The sequence below is a fragment of the Phyllobates terribilis genome, unplaced genomic scaffold (assembly GCF_046119375.1).
Source record: "Phyllobates terribilis strain yellow unplaced genomic scaffold, ASM4611937v1 Scaffold_9__5_contigs__length_417890890, whole genome shotgun sequence".
NCBI lineage: Eukaryota > Metazoa > Chordata > Amphibia > Anura > Dendrobatidae > Phyllobates > Phyllobates terribilis.
In genome coordinates this window covers 171,949,850-171,967,506 of record NW_027362769.1, presented here as the reverse complement: position 1 = coordinate 171,967,506, position 17,657 = coordinate 171,949,850, and the positions used below count along the sequence as shown (strand labels likewise).

Below are 17,657 nucleotides of genomic sequence, written 5' to 3'. Positions count from 1 at the left end.
ACAGGCTCAAAGATGGCTAGTGAGCTTGAAGTGCAGCAGGGAAGGGAATCCAGGCACTGAGGAGAATGGGCTGAGATGTCCTGATGGATGTGGTTGATTTTTTCAGAGAAATAAGTGTCCAGATCCTCCCCGCTGAGGTTGGTGGTGGGGGGCCTGTGCTTTAGGCTTCAGGAGGGAGTTTAAGGTTTCAAAAAGTCATTTTGGATTGTTGGACATTGAAGTGATGAGGGTGGTGAAGTAGGATTGTTTGGCCAGATGAAGGGCAGAGTTATAGGTTTTGAGAATGAATTTATAGTGGATGAAATCCTCTGCTAAAAGAGATTTTCTTCACTGACGCTCAGCACACCTAGAGCAACGCTGAAGAAAGCGTGTTTGCATTGTATGCCAGGGCTGCCGTTGTCTGTCGGTTCTTTCTGCGTGTAGAAGGTGCTGCTTCATCTAGGGCGCTCTTCAGTGTATTATTATAGTGTGACAATGCTATGTCTGGACAGGAGAAGGAGGAGATGGGGGCTAAAGATGTGTGGAGATTTTCCATAAGCTGCTGGGTATTAATGGTATGTGTATTCCTATAAGTGTGGTAAGTGGGGGTGTCCCAGGTGAGGAGACAATTCTTAACAGAGAAGGAAAGATGGTTGTGGTCCAACAGCAGGAGAGGGGAGTTAGTAAAGTCATCCAGCGAGCAGAGACTGGAAAAACACAGGTCCAGAGTATTCCCGTCTTCATGGGTAGGAGAATTAGTAAACTGAGAGACGGAATGAAGAGGTTAGAGAAAGTAGATGAGAGGCAGATTGGGAGAGGGGATCATAAATGGGGATGTTAAAGTCACTTTGTAGCCAAATCAGAATGCCATGTGGGAAGTCCACAGATTCTGGACACCAGGACGCCTCCTTGGCGGCTCCCATGATTCTCCTTACATCAGCCCCGCCCTGTTGGAGAGAAGACACATGAACATCACAGATGCAGTGCGGATTAACAGGTGAAGCAGTTCGGGCCGAGGTCAGTTTGATTTCGCTTCAAGGGTTTTTGTCATTATGCCCCTCACAGAGCGCTGCTCGGGGGGCACTGTAATTCGGCCTTTTATGTCATCATTCCTCAGCCTTCATTCAGTTTTATCCAAGTGAAGCTTAAACCTTACAGAACATTTACAATAACTCGCCAGATGTTCAGTGTCTACAGCTCCTATGCAGATCAATGCAACACCATGGTTACATGCATTACTCTGTAAGTTACCAAAAAGGAGCAGAGGAAGATTAGGAACACGACTGCGGGATCAGACAAGCAAGATTTTTTTGTAGTCCGTAACCAGAGACACATAGGTCTGCATTGGAGCTGAAGACACAAAACAGGGAGACTTAGTATAAAAAAGCACTAATGTTCATGATTACATGAAGCAAAATGTATCATCTTAATATTTCCATGCTTCAACAAATGCCCCAGATGGAAACATCCCTTTAAATACACCCCCCAACCGACTAGAACAAGACAATTAATGAAGGATAATTTTACCTTTGTGCTCACAGACTTGGTGGAAGGAAAGCTCCGGGGTCCACAGCTCTGCGGCGATAAGTGCAGATATCTGCTGAGGAAGCCAGGAAAACATCAGACCCAGAGACAGACGGCAACTCAGCCTCAGCCCCTATGTAAGAGGTGAAACATCATCTGTACAGGACAACCTCAAGGTGCTGCCAGTATATGCACAGACCCCCAAAGATGGAAACATTCACCCCCAAGACGCCTCCACCGGCTGCAGCAGGAGGCCCAGCCCTGAGGCAGCAGAGGTCAGCCATGTATTCGCTCCAGGAGGATTTGTCATGGCGTCTCCCACAGAGTCAACTGCTCAGGATGACGCTGCAATTCGGCCTTTTTGGTCATCACCCCCCAGTGCTGCCCCAGGGTTCGGCTGCTTCCCGGTCACTAACCCATGTACGAGATGCTCACCTACAAGGGTCTGCAGTCAGGGGTCTTGTAATACAGTCACCAGGGACAAGTCTTACCATCTAGAGACACTGCCCAGGATGGTGGCACATTATGCTGCCGGGCGACACTCCTGGAAAAAGAGAAGGCCGAGATCAATAAAAATGTCAAACTGCACAAGACTGAACTACAAATATTACAGGAGAGGATCCGACAGTCACTGTGAAAGGATCAGCGGGTGATGTGGGGACCATGTGTGGTGAGAGACAGCAGAGTCCAGCAATAGTAGATCACTTACCAAGATCCATAAATTCCAGCTCCACATCATCCTGGTGATGACTGTCTGATCACATCCCATAAAGATAATTATCCTCATTGTCATCTCCAGAGGCAAAACCTCATCCTGCAGAAACAACAAGGTCACTGTAAATGGGCGACATTGCAAATACACATGTCTGATAGATGGGGGTCCATGAATGTAGCCCCCCAGCCTTCATCCGCCACAGCCTACCCCTGGTCCTCTGCCCAACTAGGGCTGTGGAGTCGGTAAGCCAAACCTCTGACTCCTCAATTTCCCTGACACCAGAACTCCGACTCCACAGCCCCGGTGACTGCTGAGCGCGTCCATAAAGTGCAGCACAATCATCTCCACTGAAAACCAAGATTAGGAACAGAACAGACATTTATAGGACATTTCATAACTCTCCCAAGTTCTTATTAAAACATTTATAGCACATTCTGCGTTGCACTACTGCACCCAATGTATTATATATTTTAAGAGTCAGAGTCCATTTTATAGAGACTACGCCAAAATGGACACATTCCACAGCTCTGCGCCCAACCACCCCCCCATCTGCCACCACCGCTGGGACATTTATCACTAGATCTGAGCAGCAATGCACATGCGCAACCGCCGCACCATCCATAAAGGAGGCTACACCCAGCAGCCACAAAGAAGGCACGTGCGAACGCAGGTCCATTCATTAACGCGTCATTCCAAGGGGAATAAGAGTGCCCTGTTTTGGCTATTGGTGCAGATCCCGACAGTCCAACCAATCCATAAGTTATCACTTATTCTTTGAATAAGTGATAACACTTGACAGCCCCTTTAACAGCAGATACTTTGAGCACAGCCAGTGCAATAGTAGAGGGAACCTGTCATCAGGTTATTGGACCACTGAACGGATACTGCGTAATCTAACGCCTAGATGACTAGTGGGAGCAGCGATCACAGGGATGTCTAGAAAGGCATTTATGAGCCCTGTGGAATGATAGCAGAGGCTTCACTACCACATTTGGCTTTGCCTACAGCCACCACTAGAGGGAGCTCAATGCATACAATTCTCTATTAAAGGGAACATGTCATGTCCTAGCTACTATCAACACTGCCCCCATAGCGTTGTTAGTGATGCAATGTGCATAACAAGCTTTTTTTCATTAAAATTGGTGGCGTTATAATGAATCTATAACATTTTATATACTTATATCATACCTGCTCGTTCCAGACAGAGGTGTGATCCTCGTATTCAGTCAGGGCGGGTGCCGCCCATGTATTTGAAATTTGCTCCCGGTGAGCGCTGATATTTGTGGGGTGCATGCGCAGCTTTACAGGTCCGGCCGCTGGTCCCTACGCCTGCGCAGTGGGCGTTAGGGGCCATTCCCGGGGGGGGGGGGGGGGGGGGGGTTTGTAGCCAAATCAGAATGCCATGTGGGAAGTCCACAGATTCTGGACACCAGGACGCCTCCTTGGCGGCTCCCATGATTCTCCTTACATCAGCCCCGTCCTGTTGGAGAGAAGACACATGAACATCACAGATGCAGTGCAGATTAACAGGTGAAGCAGTTCGGGCCGAGGTCAGTTTGATTTCGCTTCAAGGGTTTTTGTCATTATGCCCCTCACAGAGCGCTGCTCGGGGGGCACTGTAATTCGGCCTTTTATGTCATCATTCCTCAGCCTTCATTCAGTTTTATCCAAGTGAAGCTTAAACCTTACAGAACATTTACAATAACTCGCCAGATGTTCAGTGTCTACAGCTCCTATGCAGATCAATGCAACACCATGGTTACATGCATTACTCTGTAAGTTACCAAAAAGGAGCAGAGGAAGATTAGGAACACGACTGCGGGATCAGACAAGCAAGATTTTTTTGTAGTCAGTAACCAGAGACACATAGGTCTGCATTGGAGCTGAAGACACAAAACAGGGAGACTTAGTATAAAAAAAAACCACTAATGTTCATGATTACATGAAGCAAAATATATCATCTTAATATTTCCATGCTTCAACAAATGCCCCAGATGGAAACATCCCTTTAAATACACCCCCCCACCAACTAGAACAAGACAATTAATGAAGGATAATTTTACCTTTGTGCTCACAGACTTGGTGGAAGGAAAGCTCCGGGGTCCACAGCTCTGCGGCGATCAGTGCAGATATCTGCTGAGGAAGCCAGGAAAACATCAGACCCAGAGACAGACGGCAACTCAGCCCAGTGATTCCTATGTAAGAGGTGAAATCTCATCTGTACAGGAAAACCTCAAGGTGCTGCCAGTATATGCACAGACCCCCAAAGATGGAAACATTCACCCCCAAGACTCCTCCACCGGCTGCAGCAGGAGGCCCAGCCCTGAGGCAGCAGAGGTCAGCCATGTATTCGCTCCAGGAGGATTTGTCATGGCGTCTCCCACAGAGTCAACTGCTCAGGATGACGCTGCAATTCGGCCTTTTTGGTCATCACCCCCCAGTGCTGCCCCAGGGTTCGGCTGCTTCCTGGTCACTAACCCATGTACGAGATGCTCACCTACAAGGGTCTGCAGTCAGGGGTCTTGTAATACAGTAACCAGGGACAAGTCATACCACCCAGAGACACTGCCCAGGATGGTGGCACATTATGCTGCCGGGCGACACTCCTGGAAAAAGAGAAGGCCGAGATCAATAAAAATGTCAAACTGCACAAGACTGAACTACAAATATTACAGGAGGGGATCCGACTAACCAAATCCCAGGAGGGCTGACAGTCACTGTGAAAGGATCAGCGGGTGATGTGGGGACCATGTGTGGTGAGAGACAGCAGAGTCCAGCAATAGTAGATCACTTACCAAGATCCATAAATTCCAGCTCCACATCATCCTGGTGATGACTGTCTGATCACATCCCATAAAGATAATTATCCTCATTGTCATCTCCAGAGGCAAAACCTCATCCTGCAGAAACAACAAGGTCACTGTAAATGGGCGACATTGCAAATACACATGTCTGATAGATGGGGGTCCATGAATGTAGCCCCCCGGCCTCCACCAGCCACAGCCTAACCCAGCCTGCTGCCACCTATCCATCCTCCAAACCCCCGTCCCCTGCTTCCTGCTGCCCTGCCATCCTCCAGACCCCCGTCCCCTGCTTCCTGCTGCCCTGCCATCCTCCAGACCCCCGTCCCCTGCTTCCTGCTGCCCTGCCATCCTCCAGACCCCCGTCCCCTGCTTCCTGCTGCCCTGCCATCCTCCAGACCCCCGTCCCCTGCTTCCTGCTGCCCTGCCATCCTCCAGACCCCCGTCCCCTGCTTCCTGCTGCCCTGCCATCCTCCAGACCCCCGTCCCCTGCTTCCTGCTGCCCTGCCATCCTCCAGACCCCCGTCCCCTGCTTCCTGCTGCCCTGCCATCCTCCAGACCCCCGTCCCCTGCTTCCTGCTGCCCTGCCATCCTCCAGACCCCCGTCCCCTGCTTCCTGCTGCCCTGCCATCCTCCAGACCCCCGTCCCCTGCTTCCTGCTGCCCTGCCATCCTCCAGACCCCCGTCCCCTGCTTCCTGCTGCCCTGCCATCCTCCAGACCCCCGTCCCCTGCTTCCTGCTGCCCTGCCATCCTCCAGACCCCCGTCCCCTGCTTCCTGCTGCCCTGCCATCCTCCAGACCCCCGTCCCCTGCTTCCTGCTGCCCTGCCATCCTCCAGACCCCCGTCCCCTGCTTCCTGCTGCCCTGCCATCCTCCAGACCCCCGTCCCCTGCTTCCTGCTGCCCTGCCATCCTCCAGACCCCCGTCCCCTGCTTCCTGCCCTGCCATCCTCCAGACCCCCGTCCCCTGCTTCCTGCCCTGCCATCCTCCAGACCCCCGTCCCCTGCTTCCTGCCCTGCCATCCTCCAGACCCCCGTCCCCTGCTTCCTGCCCTGCCATCCTCCAGACCCCCGTCCCCTGCTTCCTGCCCTGCCATCCTCCAGACCCCCGTCCCCTGCTTCCTGCCCTGCCATCCTCCAGACCCCCGTCCCCTGCTTCCTGCCCTGCCATCCTCCAGACCCCCGTCCCCTGCTTCCTGCCCTGCCATCCTCCAGACCCCCGTCCCCTGCTTCCTGCCCTGCCATCCTCCAGACCCCCGTCCCCTGCTTCCTGCCCTGCCATCCTCCAGACCCCCGTCCCCTGCTTCCTGCCCTGCCATCCTCCAGACCCCCGTCCCCTGCTTCCTGCCCTGCCATCCTCCAGACCCCCGTCCCCTGCTTCCTGCCCTGCCATCCTCCAGACCCCCGTCCCCTGCTTCCTGCCCTGCCATCCTCCAGACCCCCATCCCCTGCTTCCTGCCCTGCCATCCTCCAGACCCCCGTCCCCTGCTTCCTGCCCTGCCATCCTCCAGACCCCCGTCCCCTGCTTCCTGCCCTGCCATCCTCCAGACCCCCGTCCCCTGCTTCCTGCCCTGCCATCCTCCAGACCCCCGTCCCCTGCTTCCTGCCCTGCCATCCTCCAGACCCCCGTCCCCTGCTTCCTGCCCTGCCATCCTCCAGACCCCCGTCCCCTGCTTCCTGCCCTGCCATCCTCCAGACCCCCGTCCCCTGCTTCCTGCCCTGCCATCCTCCAGACCCCCGTCCCCTGCTTCCTGCCCTGCCATCCTCCAGACCCCCGTCCCCTGCTTCCTGCCCTGCCATCCTCCAGACCCCCGTCCCCTGCTTCCTGCCCTGCCATCCTCCAGACCCCCGTCCCCTGCTTCCTGCCCTGCCATCCTCCAGACCCCCGTCCCCTGCTTCCTGCCCTGCCATCCTCCAGACCCCCGTCCCCTGCTTCCTGCCCTGCCATCCTCCAGACCCCCGTCCCCTGCTTCCTGCCCTGCCATCCTCCAGACCCCCGTCCCCTGCTTCCTGCCCTGCCATCCTCCAGACCCCCGTCCCCTGCTTCCTGCCCTGCCATCCTCCAGACCCCCGTCCCCTGCTTCCTGCCCTGCCATCCTCCAGACCCCCGTCCCCTGCTTCCTGCCCTGCCATCCTCCAGACCCCCGTCCCCTGCTTCCTGCCCTGCCATCCTCCAGACCCCCGTCCCCTGCTTCCTGCCCTGTCATCCTCCAGACCCCCGTCCCCTGCTTCCTGCCCTGCCATCCTCCAGACCCCCGTCCCCTGCTTCCTGCCCTTCCATCCTCCAGACCCCCGTCCCCTGCTTCCTGCCCTTCCATCCTCCAGACCCCCGTCCCCTGCTTCCTGCCCCCCATCTTTCGATTCCTGCCCCACCCCATCCTCCAGACCCCCATCCCATCTAGCCGCAGCCTGGCCCAACCCGGATCTGCTCCCCATTCATTGCCCCAACGTCCTATCAGCCGCACACAGCAAGCCCCCCATCTGCCGCTGTCCTCCCGGCTTATGGACACAGTTCTTCCGGCCAGACACCAGCATCCCCGATCAGCTCTGTGTTTAGTCACAAACCTCCCTCCGCGGCTCCTACACCCTCCACAGTCCTTGTCCGTCCTCCTCCTCCGCCAGCAGCCCCAGTTCTTACCCGCTCCGGCCCCGATCTCACAACTGCACACAGATCCTCACAGTTTCGGCGCCGAACGGATGTGACGTCACTGCACGGCTCTACTTCCGTTTCCGTGAACTGGCGCCTTTGAGCAATGACTTCCTGCCACTTTTATAGGTTGTTACCCACAGTAAATATGGCGTCTCCGCTGCGTCACTGGGGGCGTGGACAGCAGAGACCGCGAGTGACTGCCAGCCGGGGGGGATCCTGCTGGTGACTGACTGACAGCCAGGGGGGGGCCTGCTGGTGACTGACTGACAGCCGGGGGGGATCCTGCTGGTGACTGACTGACAGCCAGGGGGGGGCCTGCTGGTGACTGACTGACAGCCGGGGGGGATCCTGCTGGTGACTGACTGACAGCCAGGGGGGGAGCCTGCTGGTGACTGACTGACTGACCGCCGAGGGGGGGGAGCCTGCTAGTGCCTGACTGACAGCCTGGGGGGAGCCTGCTGGTGACTGACTGACAGCCGGGGGGGATCCTGCTGGTGACTGACTGACAGCCGGGGGGGATCCTGCTGGTGACTGACTGACAGCCGGGGGGGATCCTGCTGGTGACTGACTGACAGCCGGGGGGGATCCTGCTGGTGACTGACTGACAGCCGGGGGGGATCCTGCTGGTGACTGACTGACAGCCGGGGGGGATCCTGCTGGTGACTGACTGACAGCCAGGGGGGGAGCCTGCTGGTGACTGACTGACTGACCGCCGAGGGGGGGGAGCTTGCTAGTGCCTGACTGACAGCCTGCTGGTGACTGACTGACAGCCTGGGGGGAGCCTGCTGGTGACTGACCGACAGCCTGGGGGGAGCCTGCTGGTGACTGACCTACAGCCGGGGGGGGGGGGGGAGCCTGCTGGTGCCTGACCAACAGCCGGGGGGGGAGCCTGCTGGTGCCTGACTGACAGCCGGGGGGGGGGGCCTGCTGGTGACTGACTGACAGCCGGGGGGGAGCCTGCTGGTGCCTGACTGACAGCCGGGGGGGGAGCCTGCTGGTGCCTGACTGACAGCCGGGGGGGGAGTCTGCTGGTGACTGACTGACAGCCTGGGGGGAGCCTGCTGGTGACTGACTGACAGCCTGGGGGGAGCCTGCTGGTGACTGACTGACAGCCTGGGGGGAGCCTGCTGGTGACTGACTGACAGCCTGGGGGGAGTCTGCTGGTGACTGACTGACCGCCTGGGGGGAGTCTGCTGGTGACTGACTGACCGCCGGGAGGGGGGGAGCCTGCTGGTGACTGACTGACAGCCGGGGGGGGGAGCCTGCTGGTGACTGACTGACCGCCTGGGGGGAGTCTGCTGGTGACTGACTGACAGCCTGGGGGGAGTCTGCTGGTGACTGACTGACAGCCTGGGGGGGTCTGCTGGTGACTGACTGACAGCCTGGGGGGAGTCTGCTGGTGACTGACTGACAGCCTGGGGGGGTCTGCTGGTGACTGACTGACCGCCTGGGGGGAGGCTGCTGGTGACTGACTGACCGCCGGGGGGGGGGAGCCTGCTGGTGACTGACTGAGAGTCTGGGGGGAGTCTGCTGGTGACTGACTGACAGCCTGGGGGGAGCCTGCTGGTGACTGACTGACAGCCTGGGGGGAGCCTGCTGGTGCCTGACTGACAGCCGGGGGGGGCCTGCTGGTGACTGACTGACAGCCTGGGGGGAGCCTGCTAGTGCCTGACTGACAGCCTGGGGGGAGCCTGCTGGTGACTGACTGACAGCCTGGGGGGAGCCTGCTGGTGACTGACTGACAGCCTGGGGGGAGCCTGCTGGTGACTGACCGACAGCCGGGGGGAGCCTGCTGGTGCCTGACTGACAGCCTGGGGGGAGCCTGCTGGTGACTGACTAACAGCCGGGGGGGGAGCCTGCTGGTGCCTGACTGACAGCCGGGGGGGGGAGCCTGCTGGTGACTGACTGACAGCCGAGGGGGGAGCCTGCTGGTGCCTGACTGACAGCCGGGGGGGGAGCCTGCTGGTGACTGACTGACAGCCGGGGGGCGAGTCTGCTGGTGACTGACTGACAGCCTGGGGGGAGCCTGCTGGTGACTGACTGACAGCCTGGGGGGGAGCCTGCTGGTGACTGACTGACAGCCTGGGGGGGGGAGTCTGCTGGTGACTGACTGACAGCCTGGGGGGAGCCTGCTGGTGCCTGACTGACAGCCGGGGGGGGCCTGCTGGTGACTGACTGACAGCCGGGTGGGGAGCCTGCTGGTGCCTGACTGACAGCCTGGGGGGAGCCTGCTGGTGACTGACTGACAGCCGGGGGGGGAGCCTGCTGGTCCCTGGGGGGAGCCTGCTGGTGCCTGACTGACAGCCGGGGGGGGAGCCTGCTGGTGCCTGACTGACAGCCGGGGGGGAGCCTGCTGGTGCCTGACTGACAGCCGGGTGGGGAGCCTGCTGGTGCCTGACTGACAGCCTGGGGGGAGCCTGCTGGTGACTGACTGACAGCCGGGGGGGGGAGCCTGCTGGTGCCTGACTGACAGCCGGGGGGGGAGCCTGCTGGTGCCTGACTGACAGCCGGGGGGAGCCTGCTGGTGCCTGACTGACAGCCGGGGGGGGGAGCCTGCTGGTGCCTGACTGACAGCCGGGAGGGAGCCTGCTGGTGCCTGACTGACAGCCGGGGGGGGAGCCTGCTGGTGCCTGACTGACAGCCGGGGGGGGAGCCTGCTGGTGCCTGACTGACAGCCGGGAGGGAGCCTGCTGGTGCCTGACTGACAGCCGGGGGGGGAGCCTGCTGGTGCCTGACTGACAGCCGGGGGGAGCCTGCTGGTGCCTGACTGACAGCCGGGGGGGAGCCTGCTGGTGCCTGACTGACAGCCGGGTGGGGAGCCTGCTGGTGCCTGACTGACAGCCTGGGGGGAGCCTGCTGGTGACTGACTGACAGCCGGGGGGGGAGCCTGCTGGTCCCTGGGGGGAGCCTGCTGGTGCCTGACTGACAGCCGGGGGGGAGCCTGCTGGTGCCTGACTGACAGCCGGGTGGGGAGCCTGCTGGTGCCTGACTGACAGCCTGGGGGGAGCCTGCTGGTGACTGACTGACAGCCGGGGGGGGAGCCTGCTGGTGCCTGACTGACAGCCGGGGGGGGAGCCTGCTGGTGCCTGACTGACAGCCGGGGGGAGCCTGCTGGTGCCTGACTGACAGCCGGGGGGGGGGGCCTGCTGGTGCCTGACTGACAGCCGGGAGGGAGCCTGCTGGTGCCTGACTGACAGCCGGGGGGGGGAGCCTGCTGGTGCCTGACTGACAGCCGGGGGGGGAGCCTGCTGGTGCCTGACTGATAGCCGGGAGGGAGCCTGCTGGTGCCTGACTGACAGCCGGGGGGAGCCTGCTGGTGCCTGACTGACAGCCGGCGGGGGGAGCCTGCTGGTGCCTGACTGACAGCCGGGGGGGGAACCTGCTGATGACTGACTGACAGCCGGGGGGGAGCCTGCTGGTGACTGACTGACAGCCGGGGGGGAGCCTGCTGGTGACTGACTGGTGACGGCATAGAAAACCCCTTGCACTCACCTGTCACACGTTCAATAGTGCAGAAAAAAAGTGTTTTTTTTTATATAATGATAAAAACCTAAACTTTTATCCCATTACTTAGAAATAAAAGAAAATCATATTTGGAATCGCTGCGTCCATAAAAGTCCAAACTACCAAAGTATAATATTATTTAACCCTCACGGTGAAAGGTAAATGGAAAAAAATATTAACATGTCATTTTTTGATCTCTACATTTCCCCCGAAAATGAAATAAAAAGTTTTTTTCACCACAAAAAAAAACCCATAAAAACAACTATAGAAGTCCGGTATTGCGGTGACCGCACTGACCGGGTCATTATTACCACACAATGAGGTTGTAAAAACAAAACCCCCCAAAAAATGGTAAAATTTAGCAGATTTTTTTTTTTTACCATTTCACTGCCTTTGGAATTTTTTCTCCCGTTTTTTAGTGTTTTATATAGTAAAATAGATGGTGACACTAAAAACAACAACTCTTCCTGCAAAAAGCAAGACCTCAACTGCAATGGGGACGGAAAAATAAAAAAGTTACGGCTCTTGAAAGAAAGGGAGAATAAATGAAAGCGCAAAAAAAAATTGTAGTTGGGTGCTTAAGGGGTTAATACAAAATTAGACAGCCCTTATGGGGTTAAATGGCACTGAGCTGGTCAGGATTTGACTTGTGCAGTTATGACATGTGCAATACTGTATTACATGAAACATACCAGCAGGGGGCGAACTGAGCCTGTGTATTCCATATTTGTGCCAATCTGAGGGTTCACATCGAAACAGTCACAACATAAGTTTTACACTGTGACATGATGGAGACTTGTGCCGTGATCTCCAGTCACCGGCAATATTTTTTGTCCTTTTTTTTTTCTGTTATAAATGGAACATACTCATGTCTTTAACGTGGCAGAACCCAAATGCAACCGTCACGTCACGCTGCCCATAGCTACACCCCTGCTTCATTAGGTAAAAGCAAATAAGCTAAAGAACGATTTCCCTCCATGTAATAACATGCAAAGAAAACAATAAAAAAAAAACGCCTCAACATACAACGTGTCAGATTTCTAGATTTCAAGTCATAAATAACAAAAACTAATGAAATTGGACAGAGTTCAGTGACCGGAAACAAAATTAATAAAGAGAGTGGACGACTTTAATCATAAAGAAAGCCCGGCTAAATTGGTTTGGTTATTTGTGGAGAGCGTCCTATATAGGTGCACAATTACCGTATACCAATATATTCAAGGTCACCACGAGACCTCGGAGGAGAAATGTTATATACAACAGATAAAGAGCGATCAAATCAAGGAACATGTACACCTGATTCACAGCTCATCACATACATTGCTTTATATTGTGCAGTATTATAGTAGTTATATTCTTGTACATAGGGGGCGGTATTATAGTAGTTATATTCTTGTACATAAGGGACAGTATTATAGTAGTTATATTCTTGTACATAGGGGCAGTATTATAGTAGTTATATTCTTGTACACAGGGTCAGTGTTATAGTAGTTATATTCTTGTACATAGGAGCAGTGTTATACTAGTTATATTCTTGCACATAGGGGGCAGTATTATAGTAGTTATATTCTTCTACATAGGAGCAGTATTATAGTAGTTATATTCTTGTACATAGGGACAGTATTATAGTAGTTATATTCTTGTACATAGGGAGCAGTATTATAGTAGTTATATTCTTGTACATAGGAGCAGTATTATAGTAGTTATATTCTTGTACATAGGAGCAGTATTATAGTAGTTATATTCTTGTACATAGGGACAGTATTATAGTAGTTATATTCTTGTACATAGGGAGCAGTATTATAGTAGTTATATTCTTGTACATAGGAGCAGTATTATAGTAGTTATATTCTTGTACATAGGAGCAGTATTATAGTAGTTATATTCTTGTACATAGGAGCAGTATTATAGTAGTTATATTCTTGTACATAGGAGCAGTATTATAGTAGTTATATTCTTGTACATAGGGGCAGTATTATAGTAGTTATATTCTTGTACATAGGGAGCAGTATTATAGTAGTTATATTCTTGTACATAGGGGCAGTATTATAGTAGTTATATTCTTGTACATAGGAGCAGTATTATAGTAGTTATATTCTTGTATATAGGGAGCAGTATTATAGTAGTTATATTCTTGTACACAGGGGGCAGTATAATAGTAGTTATATTCTTGTACATAGGAGCAGTATTATAGTAGTTATATTCTTGTACATAGGGGCAGTATTATAGTAGTTATATTCTTGTACATAGGAGCAGTATTATAGTAGTTATATTCTTGTACATAGGGGGCAGTATTATAGTAGTTATATTCTTGTACATAGGGAGCAGTATTATAGTAGTTATATTCTTGTACATAGGGGGCGGTATTATAGTAGTTATATTCTTGTACATAGGGGCAGTATTATAGTAGTTATATTCTTGTACATAGGGGCAGTATTATAGTAGTTATATTCTTGTACATAGGATCAGTATTATAGTAGTTATATTCCTGTACATAGGGGGCAGTATTATAGTAGTTATATTCCTGTACATAGGGGGCAGTATTATAGTAGTTATATTCTTGTACATAGGGAGCAGTATTATAGTAGTTATATTCTTGTACATAGGGAGCAGTATTATAGTAGTTATATTCTTGTACATAGGGGGCGGTATTATAGTAGTTATATTCTTGTACATAGGGGCAGTATTATAGTAGTTATATTCTTGTACATAGGGGCAGTATTATAGTAGTTATATTCTTGTACATAGGGGGCAGTATTATAGTAGTTATATTCTTGTACATAGGGGCAGTATTATAGTAGTTATATTCTTGTACATAGGGGGCAGTATTATAGTAGTTATATTCTTGTACATAGGATCAGTATTATAGTAGTTATATTCCTGTACATAGGGGACAGTATTATGGTAGTTATATTCTTGTACATAGGGAGTAGTATTATAGTAGTTATATTCTTGTACATAGGGAGCAGTATTATAGTAGTTATATTCTTGTACATAGGGGGCGGTATTATAGTAGTTATATTCGTGTACATAGGAGGCAGTATTATAGTAGTTATATTCTTGTACATAAGGGACAGTATTATAGTAGTTATATTCTTGTACATAGGGGCAGTATTATTGTAGTTATATTCTTGTACACAGGGGCAGTATTATAGTAGTTATATTCTTGTACATAGGAGCAGTGTTATAGTAGTTATATTCTTGTACATAGGGGGCAGTATTATAGTAGTTATATTCTTGTACATAGCGAGCAGTATTATAGTAGTTATATTCTTGTACATAGGGGGCGGTATTATAGTAGTTATATTCTTGTACATAGGGGCAGTATTATAGTAGTTATATTCTTGTACATAGGGGGCAGTATTATAGTAGTTATATTCTTGTACATAGGATCAGTATTATAGTAGTTATATTCCTGTACATAGGGGGCAGTATTATAGTAGTTATATTCCTGTACATAGGGGGCAGTATTATAGTAGTTATATTCTTGTACATAGGGAGCAGTATTATAGTAGTTATATTCTTGTACATAGGGGGCGGTATTATAGTAGTTATATTCTTGTACATAGGGGCAGTATTATAGTAGTTATATTCTTGTACATAGGGGCAGTATTATAGTAGTTATATTCTTGTACATAGGATCAGTATTATAGTAGTTATATTCCTGTACATAGGGGGCAGTATTATAGTAGTTATATTCCTGTACATAGGGGGCAGTATTATAGTAGTTATATTCTTGTACATAGGGAGCAGTATTATAGTAGTTATATTCTTGTACATAGGGAGCAGTATTATAGTAGTTATATTCTTGTACATAGGGGGCGGTATTATAGTAGTTATATTCTTGTACATAGGGGCAGTATTATAGTAGTTATATTCTTGTACATAGGGGCAGTATTATAGTAGTTATATTCTTGTACATAGGGGGCAGTATTATAGTAGTTATATTCTTGTACATAGGGGCAGTATTATAGTAGTTATATTCTTGTACATAGGGGGCAGTATTATAGTAGTTATATTCTTGTACATAGGATCAGTATTATAGTAGTTATATTCCTGTACATAGGGGACAGTATTATGGTAGTTATATTCTTGTACATAGGGAGTAGTATTATAGTAGTTATATTCTTGTACATAGGGAGCAGTATTATAGTAGTTATATTCTTGTACATAGGGGGCGGTATTATAGTAGTTATATTCGTGTACATAGGAGGCAGTATTATAGTAGTTATATTCTTGTACATAAGGGACAGTATTATAGTAGTTATATTCTTGTACATAGGGGCAGTATTATTGTAGTTATATTCTTGTACACAGGGGCAGTATTATAGTAGTTATATTCTTGTACATAGGAGCAGTGTTATAGTAGTTATATTCTTGTACATAGGGGGCAGTATTATAGTAGTTATATTCTTGTACATAGCGAGCAGTATTATAGTAGTTATATTCTTGTACATAGGGGGCGGTATTATAGTAGTTATATTCTTGTACATAGGGGCAGTATTATAGTAGTTATATTCTTGTACATAGGGGGCAGTATTATAGTAGTTATATTCTTGTACATAGGATCAGTATTATAGTAGTTATATTCCTGTACATAGGGGGCAGTATTATAGTAGTTATATTCCTGTACATAGGGGGCAGTATTATAGTAGTTATATTCTTGTACATAGGGAGCAGTATTATAGTAGTTATATTCTTGTACATAGGGAGCAGTATTATAGTAGTTATATTCTTGTACATAGGGGGCGGTATTATAGTAGTTATATTCTTGTACATAGGGGCAGTATTATAGTAGTTATATTCTTGTACATAGGGGCAGTATTATAGTAGTTATATTCTTGTACATAGGGGGCAGTATTATAGTAGTTATATTCTTGTACATAGGGGCAGTATTATAGTAGTTATATTCTTGTACATAGGGGGCAGTATTATAGTAGTTATATTCTTGTACATAGGATCAGTATTATAGTAGTTATATTCCTTTACATAGGGGACAGTATTATAGTAGTTATATTCTTGTACATAGGGAGTAGTATTATAATAGTTATATTCTTGTACATAGGGAGCAGTATTATAGTAGTTATATTCTTGTACATAGGGGGCGGTATTATAGTAGTTATATTCGTGTACATAGGAGGCAGTATTATAGTAGTTATATTCTTGTACATAAGGGACAGTATTATAGTAGTTATATTTTTGTACATAGGGGCAGTGTTATAGTAGTTATATTCTTGTACATAGGAGCAGTATTATAGTAGTTATATTCTTGTACATAGGGGGCAGTATTATAGTAGTTATATTCTTGTACATAGGAGCAGTATTATAGTAGTTATATTCTTGTACATAGGGGCAGTATTATTATAGTTATATTCTTGTACACAGGGGCAGTGTTATAGTAGTTATATTCTTTTACATAGGGGGCGGTATTATAGTAGTTATATTCGTGTACATAGGAGGCGGTATTATAGTAGCTATATTCTTGTACATAAGGGACAGTATTATAGTAGTTATATTCTTGTACATAGGGGCAGTATTATAGTAGTTATATTCTTGTACACAGGGTCAGTGTTATAGTAGTTATATTCTTGTACATAGGAGCAGTATTATAGTAGTTATATTCTTGCACATAGGGGGCGGTATTATAGTAGTTATATTCTTGTACATAGGGGCAGTATTATAGTAGTTATATTCTTGTACATAGGGGCAGTATTATAGTAGTTATATTCTTGTACATAGGGGGCAGTATTATAGTAGTTATATTCTTGTACATAGGGGCAGTATTATAGTAGTTATATTCTTGTACATAGGGGGCAGTATTATAGTAGTTATATTCTTGTACATAGGGGCAGTATTATAGTAGTTATATTCTTGTACATAGGGGGCAGTATTATAGTAGTTATATTCTTGTACATAGGATCAGTATTATAGTAGTTATATTCCTTTACATAGGGGACAGTATTATAGTAGTTATATTCTTGTACATAGGGAGTAGTATTATAATAGTTATATTCTTGTACATAGGGAGCAGTATTATAGTAGTTATATTCTTGTACATAGGGGGCGGTATTATAGTAGTTATATTCGTGTACATAGGAGGCAGTATTATAGTAGTTATATTCTTGTACATAAGGGACAGTATTATAGTAGTTATATTCTTGTACATAGGGGCAGTATTATTGTAGTTATATTCTTGTACACAGGGGCAGTGTTATAGTAGTTATATTCTTGTACATAGGAGCAGTATTATAGTAGTTATATTCTTGTACATAGGGGGCAGTATTATAGTAGTTATATTCTTGTACATAGGAGCAGTATTATAGTAGTTATATTCTTGTACATAGGGGCAGTATTATTATAGTTATATTCTTGTACACAGGGGCAGTGTTATAGTAGTTATATTCTTTTACATAGGGGGCGGTATTATAGTAGTTATATTCGTGTACATAGGAGGCGGTATTATAGTAGCTATATTCTTGTACATA

General features: G+C 49.4%; 4 non-coding genes across 4 annotated transcripts; all 4 read right to left on the bottom strand.

Annotated features, from left to right (window-relative positions):
• Positions 1 to 990: 990 nt before the first annotated feature.
• Positions 991 to 1,097, bottom strand: LOC141162745 (small nucleolar RNA SNORD89). Its single transcript, XR_012250812.1, has one exon. It is a non-coding gene; the product is annotated as a small nucleolar RNA SNORD89 (small nucleolar RNA).
• Positions 1,098 to 1,772: 675 nt separating this feature from the next.
• On the bottom strand, positions 1,773 to 1,883 carry LOC141162743 (small nucleolar RNA SNORD89). The gene has a single exon (XR_012250810.1). It is a non-coding gene; the product is annotated as a small nucleolar RNA SNORD89 (small nucleolar RNA).
• A 1,879-nt stretch (positions 1,884 to 3,762) lies between these two features.
• Positions 3,763 to 3,869, bottom strand: LOC141162744 (small nucleolar RNA SNORD89). Its single transcript, XR_012250811.1, has one exon. It is a non-coding gene; the product is annotated as a small nucleolar RNA SNORD89 (small nucleolar RNA).
• Positions 3,870 to 4,549: 680 nt separating this feature from the next.
• On the bottom strand, positions 4,550 to 4,660 carry LOC141162742 (small nucleolar RNA SNORD89). The gene has a single exon (XR_012250809.1). It is a non-coding gene; the product is annotated as a small nucleolar RNA SNORD89 (small nucleolar RNA).
• Positions 4,661 to 17,657: the final 12,997 nt, after the last annotated feature.